At 38.1% G+C, this 21,075-nt stretch overlaps 2 pseudogenes; both read left to right on the top strand.

The window, feature by feature from the left end:
- LOC143398299 (antigen WC1.1-like) overlaps positions 1-21,075 on the top strand; it is an 81,695-nt pseudogene that overhangs the window by 55,689 nt on the left and 4,931 nt on the right.
- Positions 10,032-11,249, top strand: LOC143397707 (hsc70-interacting protein-like; annotated as a pseudogene).

Here is a 21,075-nt window from a genome sequence, read left to right as displayed (position 1 = left end):
CAAGATTAACTTGTGGTAAAAAGGTCACACAATTTTGACATTGTTTTATTATATGTCTGGCTTGTTCCTTAGTTATTTTAAAACGCTTTTGTAAAGTATTAGCATTAACATGGAATTTTTTATGAAAATTCATAGCTTCTTCTAGTGTAGAGAAAATATGTATGTCATGTGTAGTTTTATCTGCTAAATCGTTGCCCAAACTAAGGGCTCCAGGCAATCCTGTATGTGCTCTAATATGTCCTATAAAGAATGGATCTTTTGTGTCCCAGATTAGACTTTGTATAGTGGAAAACAAAGAGAAAACAGTAGAAGAAGGGGAAATCCTACCAGCATCTTCAAGAGATACTATAGCATTAACTACATACTGACTATCAGAAAATAAATTAAATACAGAATCTTTAAACATTAAAAAAGCTTGTAATACTGCATTAAGCTCTACCTTTTGAGCTGATTGTTTGGGTACTAAAAATGTAAAAGTTTGATCAGGGGTAACTACTGCTGCTGTACCATTATTTGACCCATCAGTGAATATATTTGGAGCATTCATGATAGGGGTTTTTCTTGTCACTTTTGGAAAAACTACAGGATGCTTAGACCAAAAAGACAACAAAGGATTAGATGGTAAGTGATTATCAAATGAAACATTAGATTTACACATGATTATTGCCCAAGTATTTAACTCATTAGCTAACTCATCAATTTGATCCATAGTATATGGAGTAATAATTTTATTGGGAGAAATTCCAAACACTCCCTTCGCTGCTTTTATTCCTTTGAGTATTAATTGTCCTACAGCCTCAGGATACCTAGTAAGAATAGTGTTAGGAGAATAAGATAAATGTATCCACAATAATGGACCTTCTTGCCAAAATACTCCTGTAGGAATATTTTTTGTTTTTAGTACAATAAATAATAAAGGCAAACTTATATCAATTCTATCCAAATGTATATTTTCCATATATGTTTCAATAATTTTCAATGCCTTTCTTGCTTCAGGAGTTAACATGCGAGGTGAGTTTGGATCTGATGGACCTTTTAGAATATCAAATAAAGGTCCCAACTTTCCTGTTGGTATGCCTAGATAAGGCCTTATCCAATTTATGTCTCCCAATAACTTTTGAAAGTCGTTAAGTGACTTGAGTTGATCTACTCGTATTTGAATTTTTGGTGGACGGACCATGGTTGAGGATAATAGAACTCCTAAATAATTAATTGGAAAATTTAATTGTACTTTATCTATTGCTATCTCTAGATTATAATTTTTTAATAAGTTTGTAAGTGTGGCATAACATTCCAGCAATATGTTTTTATCTTTATGTGCCAATAATACATCATCCATATAGTGAAATATTTGTAGTTCAGGATTTTGATTTCTAAGTGGCTGGATTGCTTTATTAACATATATTTGACACATAGTTGGACTGTTAGCCATCCCTTGAGGGAGTACTTTCCATTCATATCTCTGATCAGGACTTTCATGATTTAATGCAGGGATAGTAAATGCAAAACGTGGACTATCCTCGGGATGAATTGGAATTGAAAAAAAACAATCTTTAATATCTATGGCTAAAACATGCCAGGTTTTTGGCAAAGCAGACAATTGAGGAATCCCTGATTGAGCAGGTCCCATAATAACCATTTCATTATTAATGGCTCTTAAATCTTGCAATAATCTCCATTTACCAGATTTCTTTTTAATGACAAAAATGGGAGTATTATGGGGAGATATGGAAGGTTGTATATGTCCTTCCGCTAATTGTTGTTTGACCAGATCATGGGCTACTTGTATCTTTTCTTTAGTCAGGGGCCACTGAGGAACCCACACTGGTCTTTCTGATTTCCAAGTAATTTTGATTGTCTCAGTGGCCCTTTCTGAAAATCCAACCCATGTCTGTCTGTTCCTTGATCTATTTGAATTGGTGCTGCTATACCTTGTCCTTGTTTTCCTAATCTTTTTTTTTTCCTAAAACCTTGTCTAGCCCTAGTAGTGGGCGCATTAGGATTGATGTTATTTGTTAATGTCAAACCTAATTGATCTAGGACATCTCGTCCCCATAAATTTATAGGAAGATGATCCAATACATAGGGCTGTATAGTTCCCTCACAACCTTCAGGATCCTTCCAATCTAATATCATTGCACTTCTATGGGGATTAGTAGCCACTCCTAGGCCTCGAAGCGTTTGAGTGGCTTGTTGTAATGGCCAATGTTTTGGCCATTCCTTACTAGATATGATGTTAAGGTCTGCACCTGTGTCCAGTAGCCCATTAAAGTCGTGTCCTTGAATATTTAGTTTTAACATTGGGCGAGAATCTAAATTTAAAGACAACATAGCCCAATCTACACCTGTGGAGCCTAATCCCCTGGAACCTCTTTCTACACTATGACTAGGAAATTTATTATGTAGGCTGGGTATTATTAACAACTGTGCTATTCTGTCTCCAGGTGAAATTACTGATATACCTCTTGGAGAACTAGCTATAATTTTTATTTCACCTACATAATCGGGATCAATTACCCCGGGACTTATCATAAGTCCTTTTAATGTAGATGAACTACGTCCCAATAATAAGCCTACTGTCCCTTGGGGAAGAGGTCCTTTTATTCCTGTGGGAATGATTTGAATTCCCATCTCTGGAGTTAGTACTGTTCTGGCAGAGGCGCAGATGTCCAACCCTGCGCTCCCTCGGGTTTGTCTGATGAGGGATTTAATGGACAATGTGTCCTGGGCACTACTCTGATGGTGTTGTTGGGTTCCTCCACTGCCCCGTATATTTGTGGTTGTGGGCCCCGGAGCATTGGGCCCGGCTGTCCGTTTTTTGGCAACGGAGCCTGATGCCTTTCTCCACGGTATCGTGGGTAAATACCTGGTCCTTTTCCGTTTTTTGGTAAGGGAGTACCCTCTATGGTAGTTTGAGAACGGCATTTATTAGCCCAATGTCTCCCTCTACGGCATCGTGGGCAAATACCCGGTGGTATTCTATTTCTTTGATACCTAGTTTTGTTAAATCCTCCTCCTATGGGGCAACTCCTTTTAAAATGTCCTGTTTGTTCACAATCATAGCATGTTTTTGGCCTGGTATCTAAAGCCTGTTGTACTGCAGCTGCCAAGACTTGCCCTTGTTCATTAATATCTCTACATAATTTAATATATGTGTTTAAATCTTCATGTCTCCATGGTCTAATAACCTCTCTGCAGCAACGATTTGCTTGGTCATAAGCCAGTTGTTTTATTAATGGCATTGTTTGTTCCGTATCCCCAAAAATTTTGGCAGCCGTTTGAATTAGCCTATCTACAAAGTCAGCGTAAGGTTCATTAGCTCTCTGTATTACCTTAGATAGCTGACCTTGTAAATCTCCATGTCCTTGTAAAGTCTTCCATGCCCTAACTGCGTCTGCAGCAATTTGTGCATATATAGCAGGATCATATTCAATTTGTTGCCGCTGACCCTCATAAGGTCCTTTTCCTAGCAACATTTCTAAATTTCTTTGAGGGTAACCGGCTGTTGTATTTCTCCTAGCTGTCTCTGCACAAAATTCCTCATTGGCAACCTTCCATAACAAATATTGTCCTCCATTTAGCACAGATTTACACATGCTAGCCCAATCTGTTGGCGTCATGTCCAAGTTAGTAATAGACTCGACCATGCTCACCGTGAAGGGAGCTTGGGGACCATAGGTTGTTACAGCCTCTTTTAACTGCTTCACTGTTTTAAAATCTAAAGCACGGTGAATTCGCTGCCCTCCTGCCTGTTCAAGTACAGGACATGCTAATCTTTGAGGTCCTGTCTCAGGATCCCATTTATCAACTACGGGGTTTGAGGGCCACTCAGCTGTCTCTATCGGTGGGGCTGTTGGTTGAATTAAACCCTCTTGTGATAAAACGGAGTTAGTAACAGCCTCCTGTTGTGGCCTTTTTCCTAACAACCCCTTTTCCTTTAAATTTTCTTCCTCTGTCTGACTAGCTGGAGAGACCTTCTCTTTTGCTTGATCTAAAATGTCTTTCACCATATTCTGAACCTCTAACAATTTACTTAACATCTTTTCAGTTTGTTTTAATCTACTATAAAGATAACGCAACCCAATAAGATAACACAAAACAAAACCGAAACTGAATGAAGCAAAAACAGAATAAAAAATCGTTGTATCAATTTTCTCTTCCTCAGGGCCGACAAACTTCAAACCTTTAGTCAACCATTTTTTCCAGTTTGCCTGAGAAATTTCTAGGGATAGGCAGCTTGAAAGAAAAACAAAATAAATCAAAAGAAGAACACATTGTTTTCTGAAATGGTCACCCATTCTCTCGCCTTCCCTCAGGGGCGAGCAATTTCACTTACCTCCAAGTTTCAGACGTTCCCCGTACGGGCCACCAGATGCCGCAGTCTCTGGCTGGGCACAAATCACGAGTCTCCACACAGCTTGTAGATTCAAACAGCAATTCTTTATTCCCGAACTCACACCGGCCGTCTACAAACACGTTCTGGGGGAATCCACGTTCTCTGCCCAAATCCACTCCGTTCTCTGCCCAAATCCTCTCCTGCCTAAATCCACTCCGCATGGGCTTCTGTCTCTCAAAAAATACTGTTTGACCCTAAGCACTCAAGAGGAACTCAGCAGCAGGATACGCCCTATTCCAAAAGAGGAACACCCTAATCTCCTATTATACTAAACTGCCCTATTCTAAAGGGGAAACACCCTACTCTCCTATTATGCTAAACTGCCCTATTCTAAAGGGGAAACACCCTACTCTCCTATTATGCTAAACTGCCCTATTCTAAAGGGGGAACACCCTAAACACGGATCCTGCCCTGGTCCTTGAGCAAGGTCACCTTTCAGAAGTCCTTCCACTAGACAGCATGGGAGTAAGCTGGCAAGGAATTTGTCATACCTACTTGGCTGATGGCTCCCAGCAAAGTTTAGACTAGAATTGTGATTACCACAGGATAGAAAGTGTAGGAATTAGAAATGTAAAGCTACAGACTGATCAATCAGTTATAGGTTTTACTTAGATAGGAACAAGAAATTCTGGTGCACCATTGCACAATTGGATGACTGTAGATAACAATAAGAAACTTATTTCAAAAAGCAAGAAGAGAGTGTATTGAAACTTTTCACAAAAGGAAATGAACAGTGTTTGAGCAAATAAGATAACACAATGTACACATGCATCAAGAGATCTATTTACTCCATTAATAGGTATACTATTTATGTTTGGGGAATCAGTTTAAAGAAATTTAATTTAAATGAAAAAAGGAGGAAAATGCTACAGGTGACAAGATATGGGGGAAGGTTATGTAGTTTATATGTGATGGATGCAGTAATACAAGTGAGGTGCACTGAGAGGTAAATTTGATAAGAATGAGAAGGGATCAAATAGAACATTCTGAGAAAGACAGAGGAAGTTTACAGTGCTTGGGCTTAAGATCCTGGTTTAGGGTGCTGACTCCATGTACATTTGTGTGAATTCTGTACACCCTCACTATATAAAAGAAGAAGAATTAATTATAAGAGTGACTCAAAGATGAAGTATTGAGGACATAATGGGGAGAGAAAAGGCCCCGTGGATGACACCTTTTTAAAACATGAAACTTGCCCAAGGAAGCAATGTGTCCTTGAAGCAAAGAATCAGACAAGGATATATCTAACTCCAACTTTTTAATTTACTCTAGTGAGAATGATTCATGTGAATCAATGGACCTCTGCAGAAGCAATTTTTCTTTCTTTTCCCAACCAGATCTCTCCTAAAGTTTAAATGGCTTGAAATGGTTGGTTTTTGCCTGCATTAATTCCTTGGAATATTCACACCCAGCACCTAAAAATATTTCTGGAGCATAGCAAATTCTGAAAAGAAATTAGTATTTTGAATTAGAAAACAGGGAGGCAGATTCTCAATACTCTCCTCAAATACCTGTCTCCTCTATCAGGCAGAAAGTTTAGGTTATGTCTCCTTTGAAGATCCCTTTGCCCTATTTTACCTTTCCTGATTACACACATTTTTGCCAATTTCTGGTCCTCCAATGAGCACTCTCATTATCCTCTTCCTGTGCCTCAAAGGGAAGTTCATGCTGCCACCTCTGGCTTTCAGAGATGACTGGGATACAGAGCAAGTTTGGTTTTCAAAGAAGATACTGGGATCTATGTGGACCTCTGCCTGGCCAATGTCTCCACATCTGATAGAGACATTCCCATCCACTCAGATGACACAGCTCTGTGCCCTAATGAGTATAGTAAGATTGTGAAGTCATGGATGAAGACATAGATGGATACATAAACAAGGCTTATGATCAAAACCCTAGAGAACTGGTTGTATGCACGTGAGTCCCAGCTACAGGAGGGTGGAGCAGGCAGTCTTGGTCTTAGTGAAAGAAACAAAAGTGTGATCTTGATGAAAGATGTTATAAATCAACCTGGCCACCCTGCCTCTTTTGTTTACCTGGATAAATTTGAGCCCAAAAGTTCTAATAGTGATGGGAAGTGAGAGAGGCCATTTCCACAAGATTAAAGAGCACTAGTTTTCTAAAAGATGGGATGTAGAGAATTAGGGATCTCCCAGGAGCTGATACAGGTACATAAAGAGTAGAGACCAGGTCCCTAGAAGCCTTCCTGGAAACTGGCTGCAGTGTTTTTGCAAATGAACTGAGTTTGTAAAATGGAGGCCACTTCTGTGAAATAAGAGTAGAGATGAGACACAAAGGAGCAAAGAACATGATATATTCTCAATGATGGGCTGGAGGATGGAGTAGGGGGCAGCTGGGATGTGGGGAAGTTGAAGCCAGAAGAACTGTCGCTCAGAGGCAGAAATGAGGTCATGGTGGAAAGATCTGGATGGCACAATGTCTCCAACCTCTAACAAGTCACTTACTCTCACCAGGTTCTGTCTTCTCTGTCAAGGTATAAGGATGTAGCATATGAGCATCTTCAACAATATATCATTTTTATTAACTTTTTACACATTTAACACTGTCAACAGCATTTATCTCTGTGGAGCTTTAAGTAGCCCTGGAAAGGGACATTATGTCAAGGAATTTAGGTTACTGGAGAATTCAGATAGAGTTTTAGGAAAGGAAATTGAGACTGAGAATGAATTTAGTATAAACAAATTCCTTATTTATTTATATAGGAACCAACCAACACCCAGACCTTGCCTGTGAACCGCCCATCTGTTTGTCCCTATTAGAGAAGCCACCAAGAGTCCATTTGCTGCCATGTGCCAAACACACACTCTGTACCTTCAGTTTTTTTTAGTGCCAATCCTGCAATTTCCTTAGGCCACAGAGCAGGACCATATTCCTTGGTTGGTTGCTATGGGCTTTGATGCATCCTACTTTTGAACTGAAGCATGAGTGTGTCTCTAACTCTTCTGATTTATGACACAATAAGCAGAAATTATTCTTTAGTGTTCAATATGTAGCTGTCAAACGTTAAGGTTTTGAAGTTACTTTTAATTTTTGCTGTGTTGGTCCTTTGGAGTTTTCATGGAATTTGGTTCCTTGTATTAATTCTCCATTCAGTGGTTCTTGGTAAAATTGCTCTTTCTCTGCTATCCCTCCTATATACACATAAATCCTAATAACTTTTAGCTAAGATTAGGAAGAATGATTTCCTTTAAAAGGACAAGGAGCTGAAGAGTAACCTTCAGTGTCAGCTCAGTCTTCACCCTGAAAATTCAACCCCTGTCCTCAGATGAGTCAGGCATGAGCTGAGTGAGGAGCTCAAGTCAGTCAGGCTCTGCCGTGGCCCTCATGTGGAGAAATGTTAGGCACAAGACACAGAAAAAAATGTTGATACTGTTTCAAACAAACATATAGATGGCTCGGGTGAACCCAAAATCTATGTACCTCACATGACAATATCTATGGAATTATTTCAACATTAAGACATGTCATGAAAATACCAGTCTCATTCAGATATTGAAATGTCCTTACCATGCTTCATGTAATTTCAATTGGTGGTCATGATTGAAACAACATGCAACCATGGGGAAAAATAAAGAACTGCTTCCTTTTTTTTTTCTTTTTCTTTTTCTTTTCATGTCATTGTCACCAATCACTGCTTTGTCTCTAGGGACAAAGGCAAGCGTGCCTCCTCTTACCAGTCTTACTACTCCTGAAACAGTTGATTAGACTAGGATGTGGCTCTGTTCTGTAAGTGTGATGTGTCAGAGGAGGAGATTCAAAAGTCTTCACTGAAGCATCGCAGATTTAGAAGAAGAGACAGTTACTATAGCAGAAAGAATGTGAGGAATTTTCATTCTGCTGTTTTGCATTGAATTCTTCAGTCATATTCTAAAGTCTGTCATCCATACTCCTAATCCAACCTGACTCATGTCCTCAGAAGAGGGAACATAGAGACAGACACAGAAAAGAGGGACAGGTAAGCACAGAGACAGGAACTAAAGTGATGCATCTGTAAGTTAAGGGACACCAAGGACTGTCATTGACCAGCGGAAGTGAGGGAGGGCAAGGAAGGATCCTCTCCTACAGTCTTGAGAGAAGGAGCCAACCTTGCTGACATTCTCAGTCCCAATTTTGTCCCCCACAACTTTAAGGTAGTGAAATTGTGTTTTAAAGCAAAATAATCATCAGTAGTAATATTGATTCTTTACCCAATTCTAGACCAATGAAGGGATTTGTGTTATATCAGATAATTGAAAGACTTTAGTCAATATGGAAAAGTCATGTTAGAGGACACACTGAAAATCGTATGTTAAAAGGAAAGCCCTAGAATGGGTCTTCTTTATAATCCACTCTGATATTTTCTAAAGAGCGGGTATCATTTGTACTCCATGAGTTATGACTTTTTTAATATTTATTTTTTAGTTGTAGTTTTGTAGTTGGACACAATACTTTTATTTCACTTATTTATTTTTATGTGGTGCTGAAGATAAAACCCAGGGTCTCACATGTGTGAGACAAGCACTCTACTGCTAAACCACCACCCCAGCCCCGTGTTATGACTCTTTTTGATATTTACATATTTGACTATACAGGAAAATACCAGAGACTAATTTATTTTATTTATTACCTATCCCTAAAATATCTAACTCTATAAGAATATGTAGTCTAAAAATTTAAAATATTATTATTTAAAATTAAATGTAGGTATGTGAATGATTTTGTAAGTACTAAATTCTACATACATATACACACGTATGTGTGGTGTTAGAATCTCTTTGTATTTAATTCCAATCTACTCTAAGCCTATTATTTAATAAAAATATAATTATTAATAATTTTAACATATTTCATACATAATATCTCCCTTCATGCCAGCCTTCTGTCATAAATGTCCTTGAATCATGGGCACAATTTTTCTCATGAAATTTCAAGTCCTATGGAAAACTTGGATATTGACCTGTGTTTCAGCAAATAAGTGCATTTTCTAAGGGAAACAAAAATAACCATTAAAAGTATAATATAGTCAATAAACACCATCATAAAATTGCTGTAGTTGTGTTTACATATAGCCCACATATTTGCTCCTCCTAATATTCTGCTGAGCATCGCTTCCTTTGGGAAGACAGTCCTCATGATCATTACTGGGTGTATTTGATGTGCTCATTCATACCATTCCACTCTCCGTGGTCATAGTGGTGGGCCAATAACACAGATAGAGTCAGTTGAAGCCTTTGCCCTGAATTTACCCTCTTGTGGATCCAGCAGTGCACCAGGCACATTCTCAGTTCTGTGTATAAGTTAGTTCTGAAGAGCTAAGACAAAGAAGCTGGGATTGGGAAGGAATATGGGGATTGGGGGTCCTGGAAGCATTATGTCCCCATTCATCACACTTTCCGGTTAGAAGTTCATGTGAGCTCTGCCAGCCATTTGCATCAAATCTATTGGAATTGGTTTGCTTCGTGTGGCTTCGTTTTATTTTTCTTTTATTTAATTTTATATTTATGAAATTTATCCATAGTTGACTTATCAGATCATTTTATTGCAATCCACCCTATGTATGTGGACACCATTTTTTAAAATTCAGTTTATGGCCTGGGAACAGGCAGCAGCCTCCTCCGCCTGCCTTTCCCTGACCATGGACCCCCACAAAATGAGTAAGCTTTGGGCCTTCGGGCCATTGTGTAAGCAGGATCCAAGCATCCTGCACACCAAGAAGATGCGCTTCCTGAGAGAGTGGGTGGAGAGCATGGGGGGTAAAGTACCACCTCCTACTCATAAACCTAAATCAGAAGAAAATACCAAGGGAAAAAAAACAGATAGCAAAAAAAAAAAAAAACATTAAGAGAGATGAGCCATCAAATGAGGAAAATGATCTAGAAATTGATAATGAAGGTGTAATTCAACCATACAGTGATGCCCCTCAAGAAATGGGGGACGAAAATGCAGAGATAACCAAGGAGATGTTGAATCAAGCAAATGAAAAGAAAGGGGCTGCCATTGAAGCCCTGAATGATGGTGAACTACAGAAAGCCATTGACTTGTTCACAGATGCTATCAAGCTAAATCCTCGCTTGGCCATTCTATATGCCAACACAGCCATGTTTTCATCAAATTACAGAAGCCAAATGCTACAGAAGCCAAATTATAGAAGCCAAATGACTTGTTCACAGATGCTATCAAGTTAAATCTTCGCTTGGCCATTCTATACGCCAAGAAAGCCAGTGTCTTCAACAAATTACAAAAGCCAAATGACTGTGACAGAGCCATTGAAATAAATCCTGATTCAGCTCAGCCTTACAAGTGGCAAGGGAAAGCCTACAGACTTTTGGGCCACTGGGAAGAAGCAGCCCATGATCTTGCTCTTGCCTGTAAACTGGATTATGATGATGATGCTAGTGCAATGATGAAAGAAGTTCAACCACAGGCACAGAAAATTGCTGAACATGGGAGAAAATATGAGTGAAAACATAAAGAGTGAGAGATCAAAGAATGAATAGAAAGAGTTAAGAAGGCTTGAGAAGAACATGGGAGAGCCCAGAGGTAGGAAGAAGTCAGATGACAAGCAGGAGCTCAGTTTGGCTCTTTTCCAAGTGCCTTTCCTGGAGGAATGCCTGGTAATTTTCCTGGAGGAATGCCTGGAATGGGATGGGGCATGCCTGGAATGGCAGGAATGCCTGGGCTCAATGAAATTCTTAGTGATCCAGAGGTTCTTGCAGCCACGCAGGATCCAGAAGTTATGGTGACCTTCCAGGATGTGGCCCAGAACCCAGCAAATATGTCAAAATATCAAAGCAACTCAAAGGTTATGAATCTCATCAGTAAATTGTCAGCCAAATTTGGAGGTCAAGCATAATGTCCACCTGACAAAACCCTTACTGAAGGAAAAGCAACCTAGATCACTTAATGGCTGTCGCAATAATACAAACCACTGTACCTCTGACCTCATCAGGAGAGCTGGGAAGCTTTGAAGATAATCCCTACCCCTCTGCAGCAAATCCAGTTGAAGCATTTTACAATGGTTTGCCATTAGGGTGTTCATTCAGATAATGTTTTCCTACTAGGAATTACAAAATTAAAACACGTTTTAAACCTTAAAAATATTTAAAACTCAAGAAGGTGTTATTTCCTACATTTTAATTTACTAATCATTTTGGATTTTTTTCTTTGATATTGGGCAAGGCAGATACTAAATATGGAAAATACGTAGCTGTAACCTGAGTGAAATGAAGACTTACTAATGGGAAGTAAATAAATCTTATTTATATAGATAAAATATATATGATTACTGAGACTGAGGCATTTTAATTTGTCTTTAAAAATATTTTAAATGATTTATTTCAATAAAACTATTGGACCACCAGTATTTCACTCTAACCTGGGTAGTGGAAGTACTTGGTAAGGCAGCAGCAGTCTTACTATTTTATATGACATGCGCTCTTATGCAGGTTGTATTTAAATCTTAACACTGTACTGAAGAGGTGATTTTTTTTGTTATGCTGCAGTGGAGTTGGATTACTTAGCTCTGTTGTTGTTCAATATATCAAATAAATGTTTCATATTATTTCCACAAAAAAAATTCAGTTTACGTTCATTGCTGGGAGCATGAGTTGAATGTGCATAACTTACACAGAAGATGAGAGCCTCCCAGGTGAGACAGAGAGCTGAGGCTGAATTGTTTGTAATCAGAATTTTCAGTAAGAGATTCAGCATTGGATATTATATTTAATGTTTTATTTTTCATAAAATCTTCACACATTATGTGTGCTTCATACTATGCCTCACAGTCAAATTAGAAGTTTCCATTATAAATGCTGTTTATGGCACAGCAGTTATCTCAAAAGACCATATAAATCACACATTGTTGATAAATTCTACCAATTTAGGCCTTGAAATCTTCCATTCCCTAAGATTCAAGAGGAAGGGCTACTCTGAAGGGATAGTTGGCAATTATGTGTCCATACACTAGAGCCCCAGATAAAACAACCTCAACATTCAAACTGCTGAGATTTCAAGACTGTAGGTTGTACAGACTGAGTGGTAGGTTCAATATGGCACCTTAGTTTTATTTGAGAATATAGTCTTTATAAGCAATATAGATGAAAAGAAGAGTGGACAATAAAATAGTGAACAATAAATAGTGATACTATTTATCTCAACCATCTGGTAATGCAAATGAGAAGGGGGAATTATTATTTTTTTCTCCACATCTCTTTATAACATTGACATATTACCAAAACTGATATATGTAATTTTGCAAATAGAACTAATGATAATTTCTAAACCACTATGATATAAGAATTGCCTATTTATCTGAAGAACTGTAGACCATAATAATACCCACTTTCAATAGAAGGGCATTTGAGTTTATAGAACAATGTATACCTGCATCTGAACCACACTTTGACTGTTGTGTTTATATTTAATTAAGTGTAACAGAGTAAATCATCTTTCAAGAATACTATCTGTATTTATGGTAGCTGGCTCTAATTTCTAAATCATGTCTTTTTCAAAAAATTGTTTCAAGGATTTGGGATATATGTTACTTTATAATACAATGCTCAGAACATAATAAATCCTCAATATATTTTAAAGATAAATAAATATATTGCTGAGTTTGTAACAATACTGCCTGCTGAACATCTCAGTATCTCTGTTCTGCACAATGACAGATGCTCAGTTGATCATCTCAGTATATGTACTGTATAAATTTTACTCTTTGCCCTCTCAGACTATGGCTAGATTAGGGTCTCTATCATCAGTGAAGAATAGAAGAGTAAAGGTGAAACCTGCATTGGGTGATCTATTCGTTTTCTGAAAACCTTCCAATTTTTATTATTGGAAATTATACAAAAGTCTCTGCCAATGGTTTCATATTGCAATAGAATTTAGCGCCCAAGACAATGATGACCTCTTAATATTTTATCTAGAGGACACTGTACTCAGATATCACAGTGGATTATCTCAGATAGAATATATTATTCTATCTCAACTCAGACATTCTAACTCTTGGATGTTAGAAATGGGCCATACAGAATGAAAAAAAAAAGGAAAATAAAAAGGAAATAATGCCACCAAAGGCAAGATTTTCTTTCTATCTGAGCTGAAACTACAATTAGTCATGCAAAGCACTCTCTGGTGGTACTTGTGTTGACCTTTAATGTGAAGGTAGAACTGTGTGGAAACCAGAGTTCACAGCGAAGGAGACCTGGTGTATCCATAGGCAGAGCCTTCAGCCAGCCAGGTTTCTGTTCTGGAGGCTGATCTTTGTTGTTCCTGTCACTAGATAAATGGCTGATTTCTATAATGAACCTGCAGGTCTTATACTCTTTAAAACATAACCTCCTAAAGATTACTGAATCTAGTTTGGAATTTGATTCTGTAAGTAAGTATTTATCATTATTCCTCTATAATAATGATATAAATTAAAATTACCAATGTAGTAAGACTTCAGAAATCCACACTTCATGTTAATAATCAGCTTCAGAGATAAAAGAGAATATTTCAATTATAGTGTTTTAAGTAACAATTTTAATAAGGTAGGTCAATGCTTTTGATGTTCTTTCAACTTTGATGGTTTAGTTACAGAAAAAATATTGAACATACTATTCTCTTAAGAAAGAATTCCTCGATGAATTTCCTCACTACATAAAATTACTATTATATTACAATTTTACATTGGTAACCAAATGCCTCCCAAATATCTGAACCAATACTTGAAATTGATCATCTTCAATAGATATAAAATGGATTTGTCAAACTGTGCTTATTAGAAACAAAATAATAACTTAAAAAACATAAAACAAACAAAAATGCTCAAATCTCTGTATAACTTCCGTTTCTACTTCTAAATTGCCTTTCTGTCTTCTGTAATAGGAAATATGATGCAAAGAACCCTGATTATTTTAGTCACAATCAGCTTGTTTCATCTCAGTCTGACACTATTTAGTGAACTCTTTTCTCATCCCCAAATGGGAAATAAATATTAATTGTCAGTTTTTGATACATATTGAATTTTTCATTCATTAACAAATGTTATCTTCACTGGAATTATTGTCTGAATTGAAAGTTTCAGGGTGTAAAATAGTGAAAAATTAATCCTAATCTTTTTCTACATGAAGTTCACATTAAGTGGATAGATATGGATCCTATCAAAAAAATAAAGGAGGTAAACTGTCACAGAAAGTTATACAAACACACATACTTTAATAATATGAAGAATAATACATCCATGTAAAAGAAAAAGGCATCATTATATATATATATATATATATATATATATATTCATTTTTTGAACACACATATATATATGTATGTGAGAGGGGTGTGCATACATTCATTTCATGAGTCAGCAATTTAGAACAGACTTTACAAATTCCTCCTCCTAAATTTCTCTTTAGACACTTGTTCTTTGAATTCACATTTTGGCACCATCAGTAAAATACACTCCCCAGAAATCAACCATGAAAAATGAAAGACTTCACAGTATTACCTGTGATTTGTAGCTTCCAATTCTATTCACTGACAATTCTTGTTGCTTTTTCTCCCACAGGATTTGTGCATCTGGTTGGAGGATATGGACCCTGCTCTGGGCAAGTGGAAGTGAATTCTGGAGGAGAGTGGATTCCAGTATCTGATGGGAATTTCACCTTCCCCACAGCCCAGGTCATCTGTGCTGAGCTGGGGTGTGGCAAGGCTGCATTTGTCCTGGGGAACCTGCCCTTCAGAGACCCTGGTAAACAGGTCTGGGCTGAAGAGTTCCAGTGTGAGGGACAAGAACCTGGGATATGGTTCTGCCCCAGAGTGCCCTGTCCTGGAGGTAGCTGCCACCACAGGGGGGCTGTGCAAGTTGTCTGCTCAGGTGAGACTCACAGCAGGACCTTAACCTCCCTATGCATGCTGTGGGGTTAAGAAAAATGTGTGATGTTGCTAAAACCCTGTCTTCTACCAGGATACACAGATGTTCGGCTCATGAAAAATGGCAGCTCTCAGTGTGAGGGTCAAGTGGAGATGAAGACCTCTGGAGGCTGGAGAACACTCTGTGCCTCCCACTGGAATATGGCCAATGCCAATGTAGTTTGCCGTCAGCTGGGCTGTGGAGTCGCCATCTCCACCCCAAAGGGAGCATACTTTGTGGAAGGAGGAGATGAGATCTGGAGAGACCGATTCCACTGCTCAGGGTCTGAGTCCTTCTTGTGGAATTGCCCTGTGACTGCCCTGGGTGTTCCTGCCTGTGCCCATGGAAACACAGCCTCTGTAGTCTGTTCAGGTAAGTTGTCTGCTCAGGTGAGACTCTCAGCAGGACCTTAACCTCCCTAAGCACTTTGTGGGGGTAAGAAAAATGTAGGATGTTGCTAAAACCCTGTCTTCTATCAGGACATACAGATGTTTGGCTCATGAAAAAATGGTCAGTGCTGACTGGTACTTGAGTGATATATCTCTAAGGGCAGACAGTGTGGAGAACTGACTTCAACATTCTGTGGTGAAATATGGTTCTTCTCAATGAGCATTCATCTTTCAGGCCCTGTCAAGGGGTATTATGAGGAACAGTTTTAAGTAAGCATTATTTTTATTGTAATTTATAGAGAACACTGTGTAATAATGAGTAGTAGTTCTGTCAAGTTTCTCAACCTGAACCATCAGAGATCATCATCTATTCCCAGGAGTCACCTACAGATGCCTCAGTCACTGTGCTCTCCTCCTCTCCAAGAAAGACTACTATAAATTCTGATGTCAAAGAAAATTTTTGTCAGGATTTGAGCTTTATCTAAAGTCATAGCATGTTCTATCTTTATGTCTACTTTGACTCAACATAATATTTAGAATTTACCTATCTTTTTATTTTTAGCCTAATCTCATTTATTTTTATTGCTGTAGGGTTTTTCTGCCAAATAAAAAAGAATCGTGTATTAATCCATTCAAATTATATGGAGATTTGAGTAGTTTGCACTTTTTGAGTACCCAAATAATGATCCTACAAATTACCATGTCAATAACGTTTGGTGCAAATACGGATATATTTGTGTATGGTTTTTAATCCAGGACCTTTTAAATGCCTTCTCCTATTATGGTATTCTTACTGGAGTCAGATTCTTTTTCTTAATGAAGCATAGTATATCAATATTTCCTGTACACTTAATGTTCTAATGCCCTTTTAAATAGAACTTTACTACCTTAAGATCATAAAAATATTCTCCAAGAGTATCATATAGAAGTTTAGTTACATTTCTTTTACATATAATTGCACTATCTTTCTGGGGTTGGTATTGTACATAGGGAGTGTGGTGTAAACAAAAACTTTCACATTATTGTTTGCAAATCCAGTTGACTCAGAATCATTACTGAAAAGCCTTTCCCAACTGCTGTGTCACCTTTGAAATACAGAGTGTGCAGATATTTCTAACTCGTGCTCTATGCTCTGTTCCGTCCCATTCTGTCATTTTCTATGCTTGTAGCCTTGCACACCTCCTTAATTATTATAAATTTGTAGCACGTCTGACTAACTTTTTTAAAGACTACTTTAAAGTAACTGCTCTAATCGTGTTATTTTTCCTGCCCAGTGCATTGGTCATACTTGGTCTTATGTATTTCACATAAATTTTACAACAACTTGATGTATTTAATTCAATAATTCAACTTGATATAGTTAATACAATAATTGCATAATGGTATTTATATTGAGTTTGGATTTGATGTAAACATCAATATGGAGCTAACTTACTTTCAAGGTGTATCTCTAATTTCTCTCAGAGATTATACATAACTCTTAATAGGCATACTCTTGGAGTTTTAGGTTTATGATGCTATTTTGTATGTGTGGTTTCTATGATTGGTTTTTGTGTGTGTATGTGAAATGTCCTAGGAAGTAATTCTATTAATGTTTTAGTCAGCTTTTTTTGTGCTGTGACAAAAAGGCCTGACAAGAACAAATTTAGGAGAAAAAGTGTATTTTGAAGCCCAACATTTCAGAGGTCTCTGTCCATACATAGCCTACTCCATTTTTTTGTTTTGAACGTAAGGCAGGATATCATGGTGGAAGAGTGAAGCAGGGGAAAGAGGTTAGCAGATGGCCACCAAGAAGCAAAAATAGAGAGAACTCTTCTCAACAATGACAAAATATAAACCCCAATGGCACGTGCGCAGGGACCCATCTCATATAGATACAACCTACCTGTCTACCTTCACCACCCAGTTAATACTTTCAGATTATTAATGTGCTAATTGATTAAGGGTCTCATAACCCAATCATTTCACTTTTAAACTTTCTTTCATTGTCTCACACATGAGCTTTTGGGGGACATCTAATAACTAAAAACCATAACAACTAGGTTTCATCTTCACATTTTTGTGGATTTTTCTTTTTTCTCTTTAATTAACTTATTTATTTGATTATTTGAGAATTCTGACTGAACTTCAAAGATAGTATAAAATCCCCAGATAACCATAATGCAGATTCCCCAATGCTATATTTTTTCTATATTCTCCCCTTGTTCTGCCACATTTATCCTTGAATATATAAAATATTTCTGAGTGAATAGTTAAGAGTAGGTGAATAAGATGATGTGTCCCTTTACTCTTAAAATATTTTCAAGAATCTTTTTTACATAATCACAGTATCATTGCCAAATTCCATAAATTAACCTGTTGGCTTCCACATATGATAAAGAACATGTCGTACTTTTCTTTCTATGTCTGGGTTATTTAACTTAATATAATGTCCTACAATTCCATCCATTATTGTAAATGGCAGGATTTCCTGCTTCTTTATGCCTATATTTATACCACATCTTCTTTATGAATTTCTCAATCAATGGGCATCTGATTCCATACTGGAGCTTCTGATTTCATACTGTAGCTAATGTGAATAATGCCACAATAGATATGGGAACATAGGATTGCTATTTCACAGTAAATTTAATTGTCCTAGTTGCTACTGCTTATAATACATCCCCCCCTGAAAAAAATAGCAAAACAAATAAAAAATACATTGCATTTTGCCCATTATTTTCAGATTCATAAATTTGGCAAAGGCTATTGGCAGTTGCCTCTTCAAGTCTCTCATGAGGTTGCACTTACATCTCATCTGGAGCTGAGGTCATTGAAGACTTGACCAAGATGGGAATCCAGGATAGTTCATTCACATGGTCAGAGGCTTGAAGTTCAACTGGGGCTGCTGACAGAACCACCTGCAAATGCTTTCTCCCACATGATAGTCTCTATAGAGTAGATTTCCCATAAAGTATACATCCTAGATCAAGAGGAGGAGGCATGACTTTCTAAGCTAAGTTCCTAAGTCAAGCTGTGCTGGCTTCACCACATTTTATTGCTCATGGACAACTTACCACTGTCAGCCCAGATAAGAGGATAGGAGGAATGGACTGCAGAGGTAAATGGATAGAGTGTCACAGATTTTGTGGGCATTTTTCAAAATGATATGTGTGTTAAATAACCCATTTTTTATTTTCTAATTTATACTTTTACACTACCACTTATGGTCTTAATACCTAAAACTTGTAGAGTACATAGGAATGTGAGGTTCTCTCACTATGGCTCTTATCCTATTATATTTCCTATGTTTTTGTCTTTCTGTTTTTCACTCTACATATTCCCATGATCTTCTCTCACCCACATCCTGCACAAGTAATGGAAATGGGGTTCCCCTCAGTGGAATGAGCTGGCTGAGAAACAAAAGCTAGGAAAAATAGAAGGACAAAAATCCCACAGGACATAGAAAACATTTTCAGAAATAGGGGCAGGAAGGACTAGACAATAATATGGATCAAGCTTCTATACTAAAAACCAAAATGGAGCCTGCACCTGTTTTATTTATATTGGGAGACATCAAAGGCCTTCCATAGAATGTTCTCCATAAAAGGTTAAAAAGATGGGCTATCCAGTTCCCAATGTGTTATGCCCTTTTCTAGAGTGACCATGAGAGATCTTCCTAGCAATGCAAAGATAAAGGTCATGTGCCTTGGGCAATGTATTGCATGGGAGAGCCATGGATAGTTCCCAAGGTAAAACTTTAAATCTCCTTGGCTTCATGCCTAGAGCGATCTTCATGTGTTTTTCATGGATGGCTCCCTGCATTCTTCCACTTACTATTTCTACTTTGTGCTAACCTGCAATGTTGTTAGACTCATCCTCTGGTTTCTTATTTTTAGCTACTGACTTTTTATTGGTTTTCATTACTTCTTTTTATACACAACTCTCAAAAAATTCAATATTTATTGGATTTTTATTATAATTTCTCTAACAAAATGCACATCATGTCACTTAATTTACAAAATTTAACCATGATTATTTCAATTACCTATGAGAAAACACTAATACCACTCTGTGAACATCTTTCTTTTATCTCCTTTGTGCACTTCATTTTCTATGGAAACTCTTTTATATGTGTGTGTGTAGTGGGGGGTTGATGAACAGACATTCTATTTGGGAAAAAAAATCCTACAAACCTTCAGAAAAGATTTTACTTTTTTCAATGCACTTTATTTACTGTAGACCACCTTATACAAAAAGAACTGAAATGGTGAGAAACTGGGCACTCATTCCTTATGACAAAAACTCTTTGAATTCACAACTTTTCTGGATGTTTAAGAGGATTCTCCTCTTTGGTCTGACCTAAATTTTACTAGGGTACTCCCAGGGAAATGTGGCAAACATGCTGAGATTTTCAGTCTCAACTACTACTTTTGAATGCTTAAATGCCTTCATGGGAAAATAGTTGATTCTAGATTTTACATTTCTCTGAACTTGACTCCAAAAGTCTTCCTTCCCTGGGAGCTATGCAATGCTCTCAAACAGCACTGATATATTCATACTTTTCTAAAGGAACTCTTGGGCTTTGTTTTTAAAAATAAGAGTATGTCAAAAGCAGAAGCAGAAATCTTGAATAGACAATCAGCTTTGAAGACAGGAAATTACTAATTGTATCCTACAGCTTTCAGGTGCCATCACTAGATTATTATGTACCTTAATTCAGTTTCCTGCTCTCCAATCTTTTCTGTAGGAAACCAGACCCAGCTGCTGACCCAGTGCAATGACTTTTGGTCTGACCCAGCAGGCTCTGCAGCCTCAGAGGGTCACTCTGACAACTGCTCAGGTGAGCAAGGCCCCCAGCACCAGAGCCTTCCCATTCCCTGTGTGAATGCCCACTGACATGACCCTGTCTCTCCTCAGACAGCAGACAGCTCCGCCTGGTGGACGGGGGCAGTCGCTGTGCAGGGAGAGTGGAGATCCTGCAGCAGGGCTCCTGGGGCTCCATCTGTGATGACAGCTGGGACCTGAGAGATGCCCACGTGGTGTGCAGACAGCTGGGCTGTGGAGTGGCCCTGGAGGCCACCATCTCTGCTCACTTTGGAGAGGGATCAGGGCCCATCTGGCTGGATGAGCTGAACTGCACAGGAGAGGAGGCCCATGTGTGGCAGTGCCCTTCCCAGGGCTGTGGGCAGCACAACTGCAGTCACAAGGAGGATGCTGGGGTCATCTGCTCAGGTCTGTGGTGCACACTGTGCACAGGTGTGGGGGGCAGGAGAGGGTCTGCAGGATGGTGTTTGAGTCCTAGGGCAGGGATTTAGTAGTGTCTGCAGCACAGGAAAATATGAGATATTTCTATTTCCTGCTGCAGCAGCTGAGCATCTGCTCCTTTCTTCTCAGCACTGTCCCCTGACACAGTC

Source organism: Callospermophilus lateralis, chromosome 4, assembly GCF_048772815.1.
Source record: "Callospermophilus lateralis isolate mCalLat2 chromosome 4, mCalLat2.hap1, whole genome shotgun sequence".
Classification (NCBI taxonomy): Eukaryota; Metazoa; Chordata; class Mammalia; order Rodentia; family Sciuridae; genus Callospermophilus; species Callospermophilus lateralis.
This window is presented reverse-complemented; position numbering and strand designations above follow the sequence as displayed.